General features: G+C 46.6%; 1 protein-coding gene and 1 long non-coding RNA gene across 18 annotated transcripts in view; one reads left to right on the top strand and one right to left on the bottom strand.

Moving 5' to 3' along the window:
• AOPEP (aminopeptidase O (putative)) overlaps positions 1 to 18,245 on the top strand; it is a 383,438-nt gene that overhangs the window by 173,980 nt on the left and 191,213 nt on the right. The gene's annotated exons all lie outside the window — the stretch shown is intronic.
• On the bottom strand, positions 10,068 to 13,430 carry LOC116270108. The gene is made up of 3 exons (XR_004178052.1): positions 13,263 to 13,430; positions 12,387 to 12,513; positions 10,068 to 10,189 (listed from the first exon to the last, which is right to left on the bottom strand). It is a non-coding gene; the product is annotated as an uncharacterized LOC116270108 (long non-coding RNA).

Consider the following 18,245-nt stretch of genomic DNA (forward strand, 5'->3'; position numbering starts at 1 on the left):
AGTAGCGTATTCAAGTTTGCTCACATTAAATAAGAATCGATTGCTTCTTCCTCTGAGCCCCCATAGGAAGAATGTATTTTTTCAATGTAGCAGCTTTAATCACCTAACCTGTAATAGTGTAGTGCAGTGGAGTGGAGTGTAGTATAGTACATGTTTCAAACGGGAGGATGGGCACTGTCTTCGTTCATCCTTAAGTCCCTGACACCTGGCCCAAGGTTCCACCTGTGGTCGGTGTTTATCTGGTATTTGTTAAATGTGGGATTTCTCTCCTGATTGTTGGATTAACCCTTGAGTTCTTAGGACTCCTCGCTGCTTCTCAGTATCTCACATACCTTTTGCTAGCCACAAGAGAAAAAAGAAAAACAAAAAACCTCACATCTTCAACCACCTTCACTTAAAATGCGTATAACTTTTCACGTAGAAAAGTGCTAAGAAGGCTGGGTGCAGTGGCACATTCCTGCAATTCCAGCACCTTGGGAGGCTGAGGTGAGTGGACACTTGAGGCCAGGAGTTTGAGACCAGCCTGGCCAACATAACGAAACCCTGTCTCTACTGAAAATACAAAAAATTAGCTGGGAGTGGTGGAGCACACCTGTAATCTCAGCTACTCGGGAGACTGAGGTTGCAGTGAGCCGAGATTGCGCCACTGCACTCCAGCCTGGGTGACAGAGTGAGACTGTGTCTCACAAAAAAGAAAAGAAAAAGTGCTAATAAAATAGTTTAACGTGCATATGAATGAACTGGGGATCTTGTTAAAATGCAGATTTCAATCCAGCAGTTCTGAGAAGAGATTCTTCATTTGTAATAAGAGCCCACGAGATGTCTAGGCCAGGACCACTGGTCCTGGTCACGGACCACACTTTGAGCATCAAGAGCTTCAAGTTGACTTGTGTATGTTGTTAATTGACTGTTTAAGCAGGGAGGAAAAACATGGTTCAGCTTTCCAGTGAGCACGTCATGTCATATTGCTCACACACAGAGAAAGGGTGAGGCAGCGTTAGCAGGGTTCCATGTGAATGGCGCTCAGCAGGTGAGAAAGGAAGCTAATAAAGCTGGCTGGATCTTGCTTTTTGTGCTGTGCCTCAGCTCAGCAAACTGAGCTGGAGTGGGGGTAGGGTGAGCAGGGTCGACTGCTAAAACACAGTTTACTGTGGGGGTGAGACAGCAGCTGTTTTAACATCTCCCCCAATACCACACCCCTCTGAGGACTAGAAGCATAGGAATGTATTGTATCCAAAAGAAGTGGTCAGGAATGGTAGTTTAGACCTGCCTGTCTCAAATACCAATTGCCTAGTTGAGAATTTACCCAAGACATTAGTACTAGTGATTGTGTTACCTTTCTTCTGCAAAGATGTGTTCATCTGTCTCATTTGTCACATTTTAGGTATATACATTTTCTGGTCTTTGGTTTCCTAGAATTTTCTTAGAAATATGCTGTGTGTGTGTGTGCGCGCGCGCGTGCACGTGTGTGTTCGCACATTGTGTGCACGTGTGTGTTCGCACATTGTGTGTGTGCACGTGTGTGTGTTCCCCTGGGGCTCTGTATCTGTGTGTCATTTGAAAGAAAATTTAAAGCTCTTTTTAAAATCTTTTTTTTTTTTTTTTGCCAGGCGCGTTGGCTCACATCTGTAGTCCCAGCACTTTGGGAGGCCAAGGTGGGCGGATCACCTGAGGTCGGGAGTTTGAGACCAGCCTGATCAACATGGAGAAACCCTGAGTCTAGTAAAAATACAAAATTCACCGGGCTTGGTGGTGCGTGCCTGTAATCCCACTTACTTGGAAGGCTGAGGGAGGAGAATCTCTTGAACCCGAAAGGTTTTTTTTTGAGACGGAGTCTCACTCTGTCTCCCAAGCTGGAGTGCAGTGGCCTCATCTCGGCTCATTGCAACCTCCGCCTCCCGGGTTCAAGTACTTCTCGTGCCTCAGCCTCCAGAGTAGCTGGGACTACAGGCGTCTGCCACCACACCCGGCTAATTTTTGTCTTTTTTGTGGAGATGGGGTTTCACCATGTTGGCCAGGCTGGTCTTGAATTCCTGACCTCAAGTAATCCACCTACCTCAACCTCCCAAAGTGCTGGGATTACAGGCATGAGCCACCATGCCCGGCCTTAAAACCTTTTCTTGATAGCCTTTTGCATTTCAGGTTTCTTGAAGTATCTCTGCTTGTTTGCTTCTGTTTCAAAGATTACAACAGGCAGCAGGTCCCATTATGGGGAAAGTGGTAGCAAATGGATCTGTGATAACAGGTGTCATCCTCATCATCTCTTTACAGTAATCGAATTGGTTGAAGATACATGGAAATCCGATTAGATGCACTTTAAAAAATATCACCTGCCATGCAGTGCTCACACTTATAATTCCAGTACATTGGGAGGCTGAGGTGGGAAGATTGCTTGAGGCCAGGAGTTCAAGACCAGCCTGGGCAAGGTAGCAAGACTCCATCTCTACCAAAAAAAAAAAAAAAAGTTTTCAAGTTTGCCTGGGTGTGGTGGTGCATCTGTAGTCCTTGCTTCTTGGAGGACTGAGGCAGGAGGATTGCTTGGGCCCAGCAGTTCAAGGTTACAGTGAGCTAATTAGCTGGGTGTGGTGGCAGGTGCCTGCAGTCCCAGCTACTTGGGAGGCTAAGGCAGGAGAATCGCTTGAAATCAGGAGGTGGAGTTGCAGTGGGCTGAGATTGCACAATTCCACTCCAGCCTGGGCAACAGAGCGAGACTCTGTCTCAAAAAAAAAAAAAAAATTAAAAAGTTACAGTGAGCTATGATTGTGCCACTCCTTTCCAGCTTGGGTAACTAGAGCAGGACTCTGTTTCTTAAAAAAAAAAAAGAAAAAGAAGAATTTGCTAAAACATTTGTGATTGCCATTTGATGACTGCATACCATAACTACTCAATTTTGTCTTCCTTTCATCTGAATAGTGTTCTTTGCTTCATCTGCATTTGAGCTACCCTAAAGCCCAACTAAATTAATCCCTCCAAAAGTAAAGGAGATGAAATCAACTAATCTGAGGGACGCCTGACCAAGGCATTCATGTATTAAAAACTATGGAATACCTACCACTGCATCCATGATACTAGAAACCCTACAGCTTCCCTGCACAGTGGCTGTGGTTTTCAGTTCAGTGACAGGAAACTGAGGCCAGAGAGGTAAAGAACTTGGCCTGAAGTCACGTGGGGCACCGGGTGTTATTTGGAGTAGTTTTTTCAGAAACGTCACGGAGAAACATTACTCAGAGCCGCTCCCTCACACCCTGCGGATAGAGCTCTGAATCTCGGCACCTGTGAGTTGTTTCTTTTGAGCTTTTTAAAAAGTCTTCCAGAATTGTGGAATGGGATAGTTTCAGTTAAAATATCTGTTTTTAAAAATCCTGACCAATAATAAAAATCAAGAAGGTCCTGTCATATATTGCATACCTTTAAGAATTTCATTGTGCTCTAAGTGGTCTAATTGGACTAAACGATTTCTAAGGTCTTCCCTGGGACTTCAGTTTTGTGTTTCAAGTGTCTTATCCATCTGAAAGCCATATATTTGGGTTAAACCAGTGAACTCTTTATTAGCAATAGGTATCTTTGTAGAATTTCTAGTAGTTTGGAAGGAGTTGAATGTACTAGAATCATAGCACGTATTTCAGCTGCTTTATTAGCATTCTAGCCAAGGGGAGTCGATTGTTCCAGTTTTAGTCATTATAATACAGCCCTGTTTAATATTGCATGATCTGTGGGTTGCCATAAACTTGGTACAAATTGGAGTGCTGATATAACATGAAACGAAGCGCCTTGTCTGAATGTTGCTTTTGTTTTGCGTTTAACAAATTAGTATGTTGACATTTGTCACTGATGGATTCCATTATTTGCTGAAAGGGTTTTAGGGGGTTTGACAGCATGAATGGTTTGTCTTACAGACTTTTGAGAATTGATAAAAGCATCTTTGTTCTTTGTACAGAAGCACAACAGATATCGTATTGATGGACACACAAAAAGGGATGGCTTGTGTAGCTGCAACATAAAATAAACCAAGAAAATAATTTTTGAGTTGCTACTTACTCTTTTATGTGATTTCTTCTTCTCATCCTTTTTTTCCTGATTAAAGAATGAGTTCCGTTCATCTCAATAACAACCTCAAGAGCAATCAGTAATCTTTCAGTAAAGTTAAAATATTGGCTTCTTTATGCTCCACTTACATATTGTTTAAGGCAGATTATTTCAAAACATTATAAACACAGTTATGGTTGGGATTGCATTAAATAACTGTTCCACATCTTGTGATAACGGAGGTGAGATGGGGGAGCAAGAAACTAAGAGTTCCATAAAATAAGAAAAAGGACTAAAATTTTATTTCAAATTCTAGCTTTATCAAAACGGTAAATAAACATGTTGTTCTGTCATTTTTGTAGTTATATTTAGAGGGATAGCCTCATCATTCAAATGTACCTTCCTGTACATGTCATTGAGCCCTTATTGGAAGTTGCTCACCTCACACTTTCGCCCCAGTCTTGCTAAAACCTGTTATAAAGTATTCTCTGGGAAACACATGCACACACGCTACACTCACAGAGGACTTCCAGCAAAAGCCTTGCTGGAAAGCTACAAACAATGAGATCTATCAATGATCAGATGGCAACACCCATCACTAACAACTGCCAACACTCAGACTAAAGCAGTCAGACACTGTGAGGAACCATCCATCATCCCTGTCATTTCTTCAGGGAGTGCAGAAGGGGCTGGGGGAGGGAGCCAGGGCCCTGCAGTGGACAGAAGTGACGGCAGATCATGCAGCAGAATGCAGATCCAAACATGACCTCCAGTTTCTACTGTGAAAATGTGGGAACCAAGACAGGGAAAGAAACAATAACTTAATAAAGAATAAAAAAGTAAAGAATTTTGTTTATCGGCTGGGCACGGCATTTGTTGGTAGCTCACACTTATAATCCCAACACTTTGGGAGGCTGAGGTGGCAGGAGTTCCAGACCAGTCTGGGGAACATAGTGAGACCCTGTATCTGGCTGGGCACGGTAGCTCACACCTGTAATTCCAGCACTTTGGGAGGCCGAAGCAGGTGGATCACTTGAGCCCAGGAGGTCAAGACCAGCCTGGGCAACATGGTGAGACTCTTGTCTGTACAAAAAAAAAAAAAATGTAAAAATTAACCGGGTGTGGTGATGTACACCTGTAGTCCCAGCTACTCAGGAGGCTGAGGTGGGAAGATTGCCAGAGCCAAGGAGGTCGAGGCAGCAGTGAGCCACTGTACTCCAGCCTGTGTGACAGAGTGAGACCCGGTCTCAAATAATAATAATAATAAATCCCTCTCTATAAAGATTTTGATAAAATTAACCAGGTCCCAGCTACTCAGGACACTGAGGTAGGAGGATTGCTTAAGCCCAGGAGTTCAAGGTTACAGTAAACTATGATTGCGCCACTGCACTCCAATCTGGGTAACAGAATGAGACCTTGTCTCTAAAAACTTAAAAAATATTTTCGTTTATTGAATGTCTCTTCCTGCTACACTGTGACCTCCCTAGGGACCCTAGTCTACATCAGTTTGGTTTGCTAATGTATCCCAAGCCCCCAGCACAGAGCATGGCAATGTAGGCTCTCAGTTAATATTTGCTGAATCAATGAGTGGTGCAGCAGCACTGTCCACCTTCTATGTCCTGTTTGCCCAACCCAGTCTTGGACTTAGGTGTGTGTTCCCTGAATGGAATCACCTGGTGAACCACAGACACAGAGCTGTTCCCCCCATGTGTACGTCCAGCTGATACTAGAAAGGAGAAGTGGGCCTGAGTTTTGGCTCTGCTGCATCACTGGCCTGCTGTTCCAGGTTGGAATTTTCCTCTTTCTGAGGCTTTGTTTCTCACCTGAAGGGAACAAAAGGCCACCACCCCCACAAAACTGTTGAGATTCAGTGAAAAAGAGAGGAAAGATGGATATGAAGGGCCCCTAGAAATAAAGATATTACTAATTTCCTAAGGAAAGTACAGTCTTATGTGTGACATCACCATATTTTAAAATCAGACACACTGGTTTCCGGCCGACACAGGGAAGCCCACACCTGCGGGCACGTGTGGAGCATGTGAACAGCCTGCTCTGTGATTTCGGCACACTGCTGCTCAGGCTTCTCTAGAAAGGAGAAAACTCGAGAACTGAGAGACCCAGAGGCTGGTGTCCGCATCAAGTGCAGCTGCCGTGTTTGAAGGAGAGCCGTCTTGTGTGTGTAGACAGTGTTGGCCTCAGAGACCAGCCAGGAGAAGGCTGGGTGGGCACAGAGTCAAGCATCAGGTTGTTTCCCGTGGGAAAAGGTGTAGGGGGGAAAGGACTGCCTGCATTTTTGCCCGTTTACACACATGCGTGGTGCACACACATGCAGAGCCTCTTCCAAAGCAGCATCTCCAGCCTCGGGGTGTCAGCAGGAGAGCGCAATTCTCCTTCCAGGCATCTGGGAGCCTCCCTTGCAGCAACCCCTCTTCAGACTAGAATTAGAGGCACGTCCCTCTCAACAGCTGACCAAGGTGCAGGCAGCTAGCTGGCTTTGTGAAGGCAGCATGGCCTGCAGGGTGGGCCGCCCCGCAAATCCAAGGGCAAGATTAGTCCCCTGTCTGCTCTGGGCCTCTTTCCTCATTTGCTCTTTGGAGGTGGAGGTTACTCTAAGTGCCCTTCAAATTCCTTTCCAGCTCTATTCTTTGAACTCCTGGTTTCTTCCTTTCCAACTTATGGAAATTATTTTCCCCACTTTTCCTGAGAGGGGAAGTGTAAGACACCAGGCTGTCTCTGACAACTGCCAAAGTGGCCGGTTTTTAATGGAAAATCAGCTTCCTTCTCAGGTTGCTTAACAGAGCAGAAGCTTCTCGAGAACAGAGAAGCCTAATGTTTCCCTCTGGTTTTTTGACGTCATTTGCCTGTGGGTGGGTTCCCATCCGCTGCCACCTCTCCAACCACACTAAATTTTATTGCGCAGATTTTAAAAACACACCTTGGTGTGGCAGGCCACCAAAAGAAGCGATTTAGCCCAGAAGCCCTGCTGTTAAGCTGTGGCAGAGAGAGCTTTGGTCCAGTCTCTGACTGTGCCAGGATCCCATCCCACAGAGTAAATTCTCCATCCTCCCCTTCTTGGCCCCTCGCCAATAAAAGCGGAATGTTCACTTTACACTATCTCACGGGGGATTTGAAGAATCAATTCTGAACACTGACTTGAAAGCACTTATCCATCTGAGAGAGTGTAAGAAGTGGGGAAGGGAAAAGGGAGCTAACATTTGTGGGATGTTTGCCGTGTGCCAGGCACTGGGTTGTCTACTTGACTTTCATTCTTTCCTTTAACTCTGCTTTGTAATCTTCATACACAAAACCGTCAAATGGTTTAGGCTGCCGAGAGTCTAAAGCTTATCAAGAAGACAGTGACCATGCAGAGGTAGGGAGACATCCCATAAGCCCCCAGGAAGCTAAATATCTTCGGCATACTTGACACCACCCATGCAAAGTTTAAAAATCTAATCATGTCCATTTGCAATGCACAGATAAGGGGCACTGGAAATACATTCACCAATACAAATCTGTTGGTGCTTTCGAATGTCAGAGAGTTCAGCTGAGTGGCTGCAAATCTCGTCACTGATAAATAACAGACATGTTCATCTTATTCCAGTATTTTCCTTTCTAACTTAAAAATAACTTTGTCATTTCTCCTGGTACGTTTTGAGGTGATTAGTCTTAAAATGTGTCAGGGGTGGTAAATTCAGGAGAACTGAGCTTGGCCTCCAAAATAAGCAACGTTCCCCGTGACATTATGGAGTGAAAACACGCTTGCTTTGGTCTTGCCTGGTCTGAGGCTTCGTAACGTGAGCAGTGTTCACAGTGAGGCCGTGCATGGAACTCACGCCACACGGGAGCTGTGACTCAGGTCTGTTCTCCGAAGGGGTGAGGTGATGGCTGTTAATATTTTATTTCATACACTGTAGTGTTTGCAGAAGCAAACATGCTGTAGTTAAGGTTACGCGCATTGAGCGCCAGCATAATCCAGTTTTTCTTTCCGCCAGGCTTTTTTCACACAGACGTGTTCAACCCAAACGTGAATTTTTGGAGCCTTAATAAAAGAAAAAGAAAAAAAAGAATGAATAAGAAAATTTGAAAACAATTAGGTAAACCATTATAGTTCTACACCTGTGAACAGATGACAGCTTTTATACTTAGAAAATAGTATGAAGTGTTTTCTTTTCTTTGTTTGTGGTTATTTTCCTCTCACATGAAAGTGGTCAGCCAACCACCAAAATAAACAAAAGGAGCGATGAGGCTGAAGCTTAAGGGTAGCCATTTGTCAGCAGAAGTAAAGGCCAAGTGTTCCCAGAAAGAAGGCGCCGCAGTCAGCCTCTGTGGCAGGAGTGGCATCCATCTCCGAAGCCTGTGTGAGTGGTGACCGCGCAGGGTGGCACACGCTGATGTCTGCCCTAGATCCCCACAAGCCTCTAGCTCGGGGTGAGTCCCCAGTTTCAGGCAAGGGGTGTCTGCTGGTTCTGAGGTGACTGGGCCTTTGTGAAAGGGTTTTGACGGAAAGACCTTGCAGACTCAGGGCAGAGTCCGCCGTGGCACACATCTGCTCCCACCCCGTGGGACGAAGGCTGCAGCTCCCCGGGTCTTGCTTTCTCATCTGAGAATGGGAGGGGCAGGGCCTCTCAGAGCCCTTCTGGATCAAGTTTTCTGGGGATCCAGAACAGCCCCACTCCTTCCCAAGCTGGCACGAGCACATCTGTCCTCCCCAGACTGTTGCCCCCGTTTCGGTGGCGGCAGAACTGCGGTGAGCCAGACCTGTGCAGACTTTGGAATCGGATCCCTGCCCAGATGGACGCTTCTTCCCCTGAACTAGCTTTCTCCTGGGCAGCCCTCTGTACATTCTCACCTTTCCTCCGCGCCTCTAGTCCTGCTTCGGAAGCCGCCGGTGCTCCTTCCCAGAGCCCTCTCTGGCAGACTGTGAACAGCGTGGGCCATGCCTCTTCACCTGAAGCGGGCCCTACACTTGGGTGCAGAAGCATCCGGCACCTGTGGCAGACTGGTCATCTGAACCTTGCTACCCGGGTAGGACCCCAGCTTCCTTGCCCTCTGGCTTCCAAGCCAGGGCTGGGTCTTGGGCAGGGTCTCGGGCAGCCTTGTAGCACGCAGCACGTCAGCCGCAGACCTTCTTGGGCTCCCTCAAGGGTAGGACCTGATGCTACTGCAGTCTCCCTGCTGTGGGCACACCTCTGCCTTTGCTGTTGACTTGAGGATGTGCTTTTAACCGAATGCACCTGGCTTCACACTGAGCGGGCAAAGGACAGAGGGCTCACTGGTCTAGGGTCCAGCTGTTTTGGAGGACAGCAGACCGTCTTTGGCCCCAGGGCCATCCTCTGCACTTTCACATGATGAGATGCTGCAGTGTTTCTAACTCTCTGTTGCTTGAGAAGTGTGGACATTTCCCTAGATCTTGTGGCAGCTCCTAACACATCTGCAGAGAAGGATCTTGGGGGAGGGGCAGTCTATTAGGATGAGCCATATTGCCCATTTTTTGAAGTTGGAAAGGGTCATGTATTGCATTTTATATAGTTCAACCTAAAGGTCAAAAAGGTGGAGGAATGTCGGCCTCCTTGTGATGTTATGTTTACCTAATACGCATCCTAGGGTGTATAACACAGTATTCGTGTCTATAGCAAAGAGTATTATTGTAGATACTACAATCGTTACTACTTAAGGTATTACCACACTGCTACATGAGCTCACTTTAGAAACAATTGATAGAGATAGAGGGAAGACCGTCTATCCCCTGGAAGACCCCAGTGCTGTGGCCCTGGCCCCTGGTCTTTCCCTTTGGAACTAGAGGTTTAAAATGAGCTCTCCTCTACCCCCTTTCTTGTCTTCCCTGCTTTGAAACAGGACACCTCTGGCCAATGGGCTTCCTTTTGGAGATAAGAGATGTTGGGTGATCAATGGCCTCAGACAACGTAGCTGTCACTGTTTCATTTTTTAAATGTCATGATGATAAAGCCATTTGCTAATAAAAAGGGTGGGATCCATTGCCTAGTGGCATTCACATCCATGCTGTCGCTGTCTAACCCAGATTTCTCAGAGCAGCCACTGGCTTGGTGTCGTAGCTGAATGATGTCACTTCAAGCATCACGTAATTTTCCAGCTGGCTAGGATGGAAAAGGGGTTTATTATTGTGGCATTTTTTTCACAGCGTCTGAAAAAAAATGAAGCAGACAGGGATATGTGTCAGGATCGGTTCAGGGATATATGACAGGATCCGGTTCTGTTTTCACAGGTGTGTCTGATGGCCACAAGGTACCTTCCACGTGCAATAGAAATGTGACTCTGTGGCAAAAGAAACTTTTTTTAAAAAGCTTTCCTCAAGAGATTTTAAATATGTATGCATAATTAGTGTTGGAAATTGGCCTCAAATACATTAAACTCAAAAGACTAGGAGCTGGGCTGCCCAGACCCTGGTCTCAGTTCTGTCCTTACTGACAGAGCTCTGACTTCATCTTTGCCTTCGTTTCTCTATGGAAAAAATGGACCTCCCAGGGTATTTGTCTGTTTTTAACTTTTCATTGCAGTGTAATACATGCAGAAAAGTACACATCTTAGCATACAGCCTGTTGGATACAAACTGTAGACATCCCTGTCACTAGCAGCCTGACCAAGGAGCACACATGACCAGCACCCCAGAAGCCCCCCGTGCCTCTTCCAGTCAACCACACACACAAGGGCTTCCAGCAGCATCGATTTCAGCCCAGTGAGACCTGGTCCGACTTCCGACCTGACGAACTGTAAAATAATAAATTTGTGTTTTCAGGCCACCGTGCTTGTGGTAGTCTGTTACAGCTGCCCTAGGAAACCAATGCACTGATGCTGCTGGCAAGAGGGAGAGCCAGGAGTTGACCCCCAGCTCTGTCCCCAAAGACAGAGCTCTTAAAAATCAGCAGGATGGCCGGGTGTGGTGGCTCAAGCCTGTAATCCCAGCACTTTGGGAGGCCGAGACGGGCGGATCACGAGGTCAGGAGATCGAGAGCATCCTGGCTAACACGGTGAAACCCTGTCTCTACTGAAAATTACAAAAAAACTAGCTGGGCGAGGTGGCGGGCGCCTGTAGTCCCAGCTACTTGGGAGGCTGAGGCAGGAGAATGGCGTAAACCCGGGAGGCGGAGCTTGCAGTGAGCTGAGATCTGGCCGCTGCACTTCAGCCTGGGCGACAGAGTGAGACTCCGTCTCAAAAACAAAACAAAACAAACAAACAAACAAAAAAACAAAAAAAACCCCAGCAGGATAAATAGTACCGCTACTGGCTTTGTTAGGTGTTTGGTCATCAGTGAGGGTATGAAGGTAGAATGAAAGTGCAGGTGCCAGCCAGCGTGCGGTTAAGTTGGGTACTAGGTAGCCAGTGTCTTTGAGGTACTCTGACTTGCCCAGCCCCCGACCCCCATGCTCAGAATGTCCCCTGCCTGGAAAGAGGGAATGTGATATGTTACTAACACTTCAGTGTGAGTTGAGTGCATTATCTCTTCCTAAAGTATTTGCGTTCCAAAAGATGACCTGAGTGATGACTTTCTACCATTTATGAGAAAGAGGGCTACACTAGGGGGCCATGGCTGACCGTGTGAGACCCAATTCCTTGTCCATCTTCCACTGTAGAGTCAGAAAACACCAAAAAGCATCTTTCCTGTGCTGCCTTACAGAGACTAAAGAGTAGGAATAGCTAGCAGGATAGCTAGCAGAGACTAAAGCGTAGGAATCTCAGCTATGGGCTCCCTGGGAGAAGTTGCTTTCCTGATAAAAGGGATTGTTGTTGCTGGCACAGCGCATTTCTTCCTTGTTAAACACGAACATGGTGCATGGAGGTGTAGTGGTCAACCTGCAAGCACGAGGACAGAAGTGTACACAGGAAGGATGGAGAGTGGGAGTAGAGCAAGTCCTCCAGCTCCCACTGCATTGCCGGTCACTGCACCAGCCCCAGCAAGGTCTTGTCACTCCAGAGGTCTTGTTTCAAGAAAGGAAAAACCTCTCCAGTGTGTGCCAGTGTTCACTGTATTTTCTGTTACTTGCAGCTGAATACATTCCAAACAGACTGAGGTGCCTTTCAGATCACAAAAAGGCAACCACCTAGGAATGGGGACATGGGCAGGCAGAATTCTTTAGAACGAAAGGAATTCCTGGGATCCTTGCCCACACTTTCACCACGGTGAACACATGCAAGGAATGATGAGTCAAGGGAACCATCTGGAGAAATGGGATTGAGCGATAGATATCCAATAAACCTGATGCATTCCATTCGGAGAGGAGAAATAGAAGGCTCATAATTTTATATGAAAAGGTTAGTTCAAATCAGGAGACTTTGGAGAGCCTTTTATTTGTTTATTTTTGTTTCTGGTGAGGTTTATTACCTTTCAGAGGGACATGCTGTTAAGTTGAATACCTCTGAGAACGACCATCTGTCACACATTTTCCAGGACCACCCTGGGAAATACGAGGCATATTGTCTCCTTATCTCAACAAGCGTGCCGTGTTGGTCTATCCGTGGAGTCATAATTTGAGATTAGGAAATATGCTATTATTCTTAAAAGCTCAATTATTTAAGAATCCCCAATAGCCAGGTGATCCCTTATACTTAGTGGTATTTATTGATGCAGATGAATACTTTGAAAAATTAAGAGAGACATTTACTTTGTAAGCTACCACTAAGACGGTCTCTGACCGGATAAAGATAACTCGAGCAGGCGAATCTGTTTAACAAAGATGGTGATATATATTGTGGCAGCTGAATGCCTCCTTACAGCCAAGGGAGAACAATTCGCGAATTCATTCGTTTAATTCATGAATTTTCCTTCTATTTACACTTTAAACAAACATACCAGTTGTTTGCTTAGTTAACAAGCTCTGCCTTCATTATAAGCCATTAGTGGCTAGTAATAATTGAAACTGTGTTTGGATTTCAAAAATACAATAAACCCAATTAATTTCACCCTTAGGAATATGGAATTTGTCTGATTGACCTGAGCTAGGCAGAAGTTTGTGTCTTTGCCCTTTGCATGAAGGGTTTGCTAAATCATTTTCTAGCCATAAACAGGAATTTCTCATAAGAAAAAACTAAACAAAACAAGTTAAATCCTAATGCTTATAAGGAGCCAGGCAGTAATATAAATTAGTGAATGGGTTGGATAGAGCATCCTCTAAGAAACACTTGGTCTACTTTTGATGGGGACATGGATATAAGAAATATTTCACTTTTTATCCTGTGATAAGAAGGAAAAAAACCACACCATGATTATAAATGACAAGGAGGCTCAGCCAGTGGCAGGGAGACAGGAGGGAGAAGTTGGGACCACAGCAAACTGGAGAGCCCAAGCCCTGTCTGAAAGGACCGGCTCCGATTGAGCTGCAGTTACTACATAAGAATGCAGTTCAGCTGCAGTTACTACAGTTACTACAGTTACTGCAGTTACTGCAGTTACTACATAAGAATGCAGGCCTGTGATGAGGGACTCCCAAGAGTGTTTTGCCTGCTTCTCGGATTTCACCAGCATGAATCATAACCGGGGCCTGATAAATTCCTATCTTTGAAATGCTCTGTACCGCTTCTTATTGTTCTTAGGAAATGATAAAATATTGCCCTTTGGCATTAGACATGTGTGTGTGTGTGTGTGTGTGTGTGTGTGTGTGTGTGAACAGAATAAATACGTGTCCGCTTCTAAAAAAGACCTGGGCCTAGTGTGGCCACATCTTTCAAATTTTTAACGTAATTTGAAAACCTGGATTTCTGAGAAATGAGACAGAGGGCGACACTAGGGTGCCATGGCTGACCGTGTGAGACCCAATTCCTTGTCCCTCCTCCACTGTAGGGTCAGAAAACACCAAGAAGCATCTTTCCCGTGCTGCCTTACAGCTAGCAGAGACCAATCCCAGCTACCTCCCATAGCTGAGATTCCTATCAGTCTTTATAAGTGGGAAGTTTGTAAATCTTCCCATTTAGGAACTTTGGCCGTGAGTTTTTGCTATTTAAGCTGATGCTGTGCAGCCACCACAGTGCAGCTCAGCAGCTCTCAGAGTTGTGGTCTCTGGACCGGCCACATTAGCATTGCCCGGGAACTTCACAGAAAGACAGGTTCCTGGGCCCCACCCAGGCCTACTGACACAAACTCTCTTGGGATGAGGCCCAGAGCTCTGTTTTAACAAGCCTTTCAGGTGGGGCTGCCAGCTTTTAGCACATATTTCATGGAACATACACCAAAAAAATTATTCGTTGTTTATCTGAAATTCAAATTTGACTGCATGTGCTGTTTTCTTATCTAGCAGACCTACCTCCAGGTGCTCCTGATACACGCTGGTGTTGATCAAGCAAAACGTGTATGAGCCAGGCTGCTTGTGTTTGAATCTGCTTTGACACATACTGACCCTGGGATTTTAGGCAAGTGACATAATTTCTGTGTGGCTCGGTTTACTTCCATGTAAAATAGGCACGATACTAATTTCTTCCTCGTGGGGTGGTTGCTAGAATTGAATGAATTAGCGAACATAAAATACAGCTTTTCCTGGGAGAAAATAAACAATATATGTGTTTAGTATCATCATTATTTTATTTTTCTTTTCTTTCTTCTCTAATCATCACCACTGCTGCCACCACCCAGCCGCGAGGGAATACGAGAACTCATCTTCCTTCAATTCTTTTTTCCTGAATCTTTGATTTATCAGAATTGATTCTAATGTGCTATTCCCCAAGGCCACCCTGTTGCTTGTTCCTACCCAGAGTTACCCTTGCTTTGAAATCTGGTTGACAGCGTGGAGGTCTGGCAGGGAACCCACACTTGCCTCCAGCCCGACGTCCTGCTGCCTGAACTCTGTCGGCCGGCAGTGCCTCTGTGGTGCTCAGGCCTCTTGTCTGACAGACCAGCCTTGCTTCTCCATTTCTGCTTTCACCAGCCCAGCAGGGCAAGTCAGCAGCTTCCTGACCCTGTCTTGGGTTTTCAGATTCGCAGAGGGCCTGACTGGGTCTTGGATTCCTGCTATCAGTTGGGGAAACAGTGAATGCCTTCCTCATCAGTTAAATTCTCAGTACACTCTGGGAAATCCCCGCAACTTTTTCCAGACAAGGAACATGGGAAGATTTGATTTGTGGACCCAAAGAGTGTATTTCAAAGGAAAGCACTCACCAAATTGTCCTTGCCGAGAATGGCTGCAGGCTGCCCCGGCGCGTCCCTCCCTAAAGCAGCCCTCCAGGCCTCCAGGCCTCCACACGTGACAGACTTGTGCTTGCCGTGAAAACCACCAGGATGAGCTATTATGGCTCTCAGTTGTGCCATTTTATTGCTATTCTGGGAATGGAGCAAAACACATTATTTTATTAAATAAAGATTTTCTCTGTATCACAGTGGAGGCTAATTTTATTAGCTCTTTTTATGGGAACAAACATCATCGCCCTGATTGGGGAGGATGGAGGTGGGGGCTGTGGGGAGGTGAGGGAGTGGAATCACATTTTGTCATCTGCGCGCTCCAGTGAGGCTGCCGCCATGGTTTAATTGGTTACTCACTTTAATTACTTACTTACCAGAAGAGTTCCCCACATCCTGCAGAAAATACACAGCTTTCGTTCATAAGTAATTTACAGATGATTTGAAAGACATGTTCAGGGCCAGGCTCACGCCTGTAATCCCAGCACTTTGGGAGGCCGAGGCAGGCAGCTCACGAGGTCAGGAGATCAAGACCAGCCTGGGCAACATGTTAAAACCCCCGTCTCTACTAAAAACACAAAAATTAGCTGGGCGTGGTGGTGGGCGCCTGTAGTCCCAGCCTCTCAGGAGGCTGAGGCAGGAGAATGGCGGGAACCGGGGAGGCGGAGCTTGCAGTGAGCGCCAGCGCACTCCAGCCTGGGCGACACAGCAAGACTCTGTCTCAAAGAAAAATAAAAAAAGACATGTTGGGTTACAATAAATATTTGTTCATTTTGTGTGGGTATGGGTGTGTCCCCTGATAACCAAAATCTATAGTCTCCAAAATGTGTTACTAAATGAATAGAATGTTCAAAATTTGTTCAAAAACGAAGTTTTAGTTTTCATCTATGAGATTCTGGAATGTTGAAGGCAGAACATGTACTGTCAGATTCAGAGAGGGAAGGGAGTCCAAATGTAGTTGAAAGACTCAGTAAAATACTGTTTCTACCTCTGATTCTTTAGCTTTGAAACCTGAGACTTTCACGTGCAGCTTTTTTGATGACCATAACCAGCAGAACCGGCCCCCACCCCCACCCCCAGGCTAAGGCAGAGCAGCCAAGGCAGGTGCGGCCAACTCCGGAGAGTCAGGCAGCAGTGCCGCCCTGTTCCGTGTGCAGGCCCGAGGTCTCCACAGCGCTCTCTGTTCTCTCTGGACGTGTTGCCCGGGGTCAGAGGTGATGCCTCTGCGGCCCTGCTGGTCAGCAGCTGAGCCTTCTGTGTGGTCTGCAGAGCTGCCACCGAGCCAGAGGTGGTCTCTGTGTTTCCTGGAGTCAAGGTGGTCTCCATGTTTGGTCGTTGCCATGCTGCTTTTCCTGCTAGCAACAGGCCACGGCTAACGCTGAAGCAGATGGTGAAGCTGGCCAGTGTTTTGTGTCCCCAGCCTCCCCTTCCGCCCTCGTGCCTCTCTCCTCCCCGTTGTCATCTGTGCTCTGCTTTGGAGCCTTTCCCTGGCCCCCATGAGCACCCGTCTTGACCCTTGCTAGGATCCGGGTATCCCTCATTTACATCTCCACGCGATGTGAAACCGTAAGCTCCTCTGAGAGCGCTTAGAAGGTAAACCAGATCATAAAGCTGGAGCTCCTAGCCTCGGCATCGTTGTTTGCTTCCCTGACATAGCTGCCCACTTCCCTGTAGTGTCACTGCCACGTCTCTGCCCTCGGTTTGTCTCTCCGTCTTGTAGTGTCACTGCCACGTCTCTGCCCTCGGTTTGTCTCTCCATCTTGTGAGCTGCCTCCCCAGCTTGTCCTCTGTGTCCTTCCTGCTTTCTGTCTCCCTCCTTTTGTTACCTGTGTCTGCTTCCCTCAGCCTGTCGGCCTCTGTAATGCACTTCCTTCGTCTTGTTTTCTTCCCTCATCTTTCTATCTGCTTCATTCATCTCCATCTTTATTTCCCTTATCTGCTCCCCAGCTCCTTTCTCTGCTTTTTTCCTTGTCTACTTCCCTGTCTTTTTATCTGTTTCCCCATCTCATTCTCTACAGCCCGAATTTTGTTATCTTCTTGCCTCCTGTAGCCCTTTGAGTTTGTGACCTGCTTTAAACCATCTCCACTTGAAAAGAATACAAGGCTTTAGCAAAAACAGATGACAGGTGGAGACCAGGGCGAGGTAGACTCATGTGTCACCCTCCTGGGGACAGACCTAAGTACCTTTGTAAGGGCTTGTCTAACACGTGTCCCTGTGACGCACTGGGGACTCCCAGTGTAGAACAGGGTTATGAGGAAGGAGGCATTGCTCTTCGGGGGCATCAGCAGTGGAGTAGTGATGCCCCCTACGGCCTCTGTACCCTTATATCCTACCTTCCTCTCACGAGGAAGAGGCCTGCTCACCTTGGGCCAGTTCCAGCTGTGACGTAGACTGAGGGAACAGAGGTCTCAGGACGTGGTTGATAGCTTCCCATTGGTGCCTCCTGAAGACGGAGCTCCTGGGAGAGTAATGATCGTGAAGCCCGTGGGCTTGAGCTGGCACAGAGGGATGGGAGCCCAGAAGCCACAGGTTGAAACCCAGTGACACTGGGCAGAGTGGATCAGAGTGAGGCTTTGGAGTCTGGACTGTGTTTAGAGTCCAGGCTTTAGCTCCAGTCTTGGCTCTATTGCCTGCCAGCTGTGTGACCTTGGGCTAGTCAGTCTCCCTCTCTGCACCCCACTTTCCTCATGTATAAACGAGATAATAAAATCAAATAATAGTACCATCCTGAGGCTGTGGGTAGAGCAGTGAGACGGCATGTGTAAAATACAGTGCCCGGCACGCAGCAAACACTGAGCGGTGAGTCTTTAGAAGGAGAAGATGTTTGGGTACAAGAATAAGGAATGTGGCTCTGGGGCCTTCCTCAGTCTCTCCACCGTAGTCACATTCGAGTCAAAATTCATTTAGGCAAATGTGTGGATGTTTTGCTATTTTTTTTTCAGATTTTTAAAAATTGTTTTAATTTTAATTTTTTGTTGCTGTCGAGTTGGAGTCTCGCACTTTCGCGTGGGCTGGAGTGCAGGGGCGCAACCTCGGCTCCCTGTAACCTCTGCCTCCCAGGTTCAAGCCATTCTCCT

This window comes from Papio anubis, chromosome 13 (assembly GCF_008728515.1).
Source record: "Papio anubis isolate 15944 chromosome 13, Panubis1.0, whole genome shotgun sequence".
NCBI classification, from domain to species: Eukaryota; Metazoa; Chordata; class Mammalia; order Primates; family Cercopithecidae; genus Papio; species Papio anubis.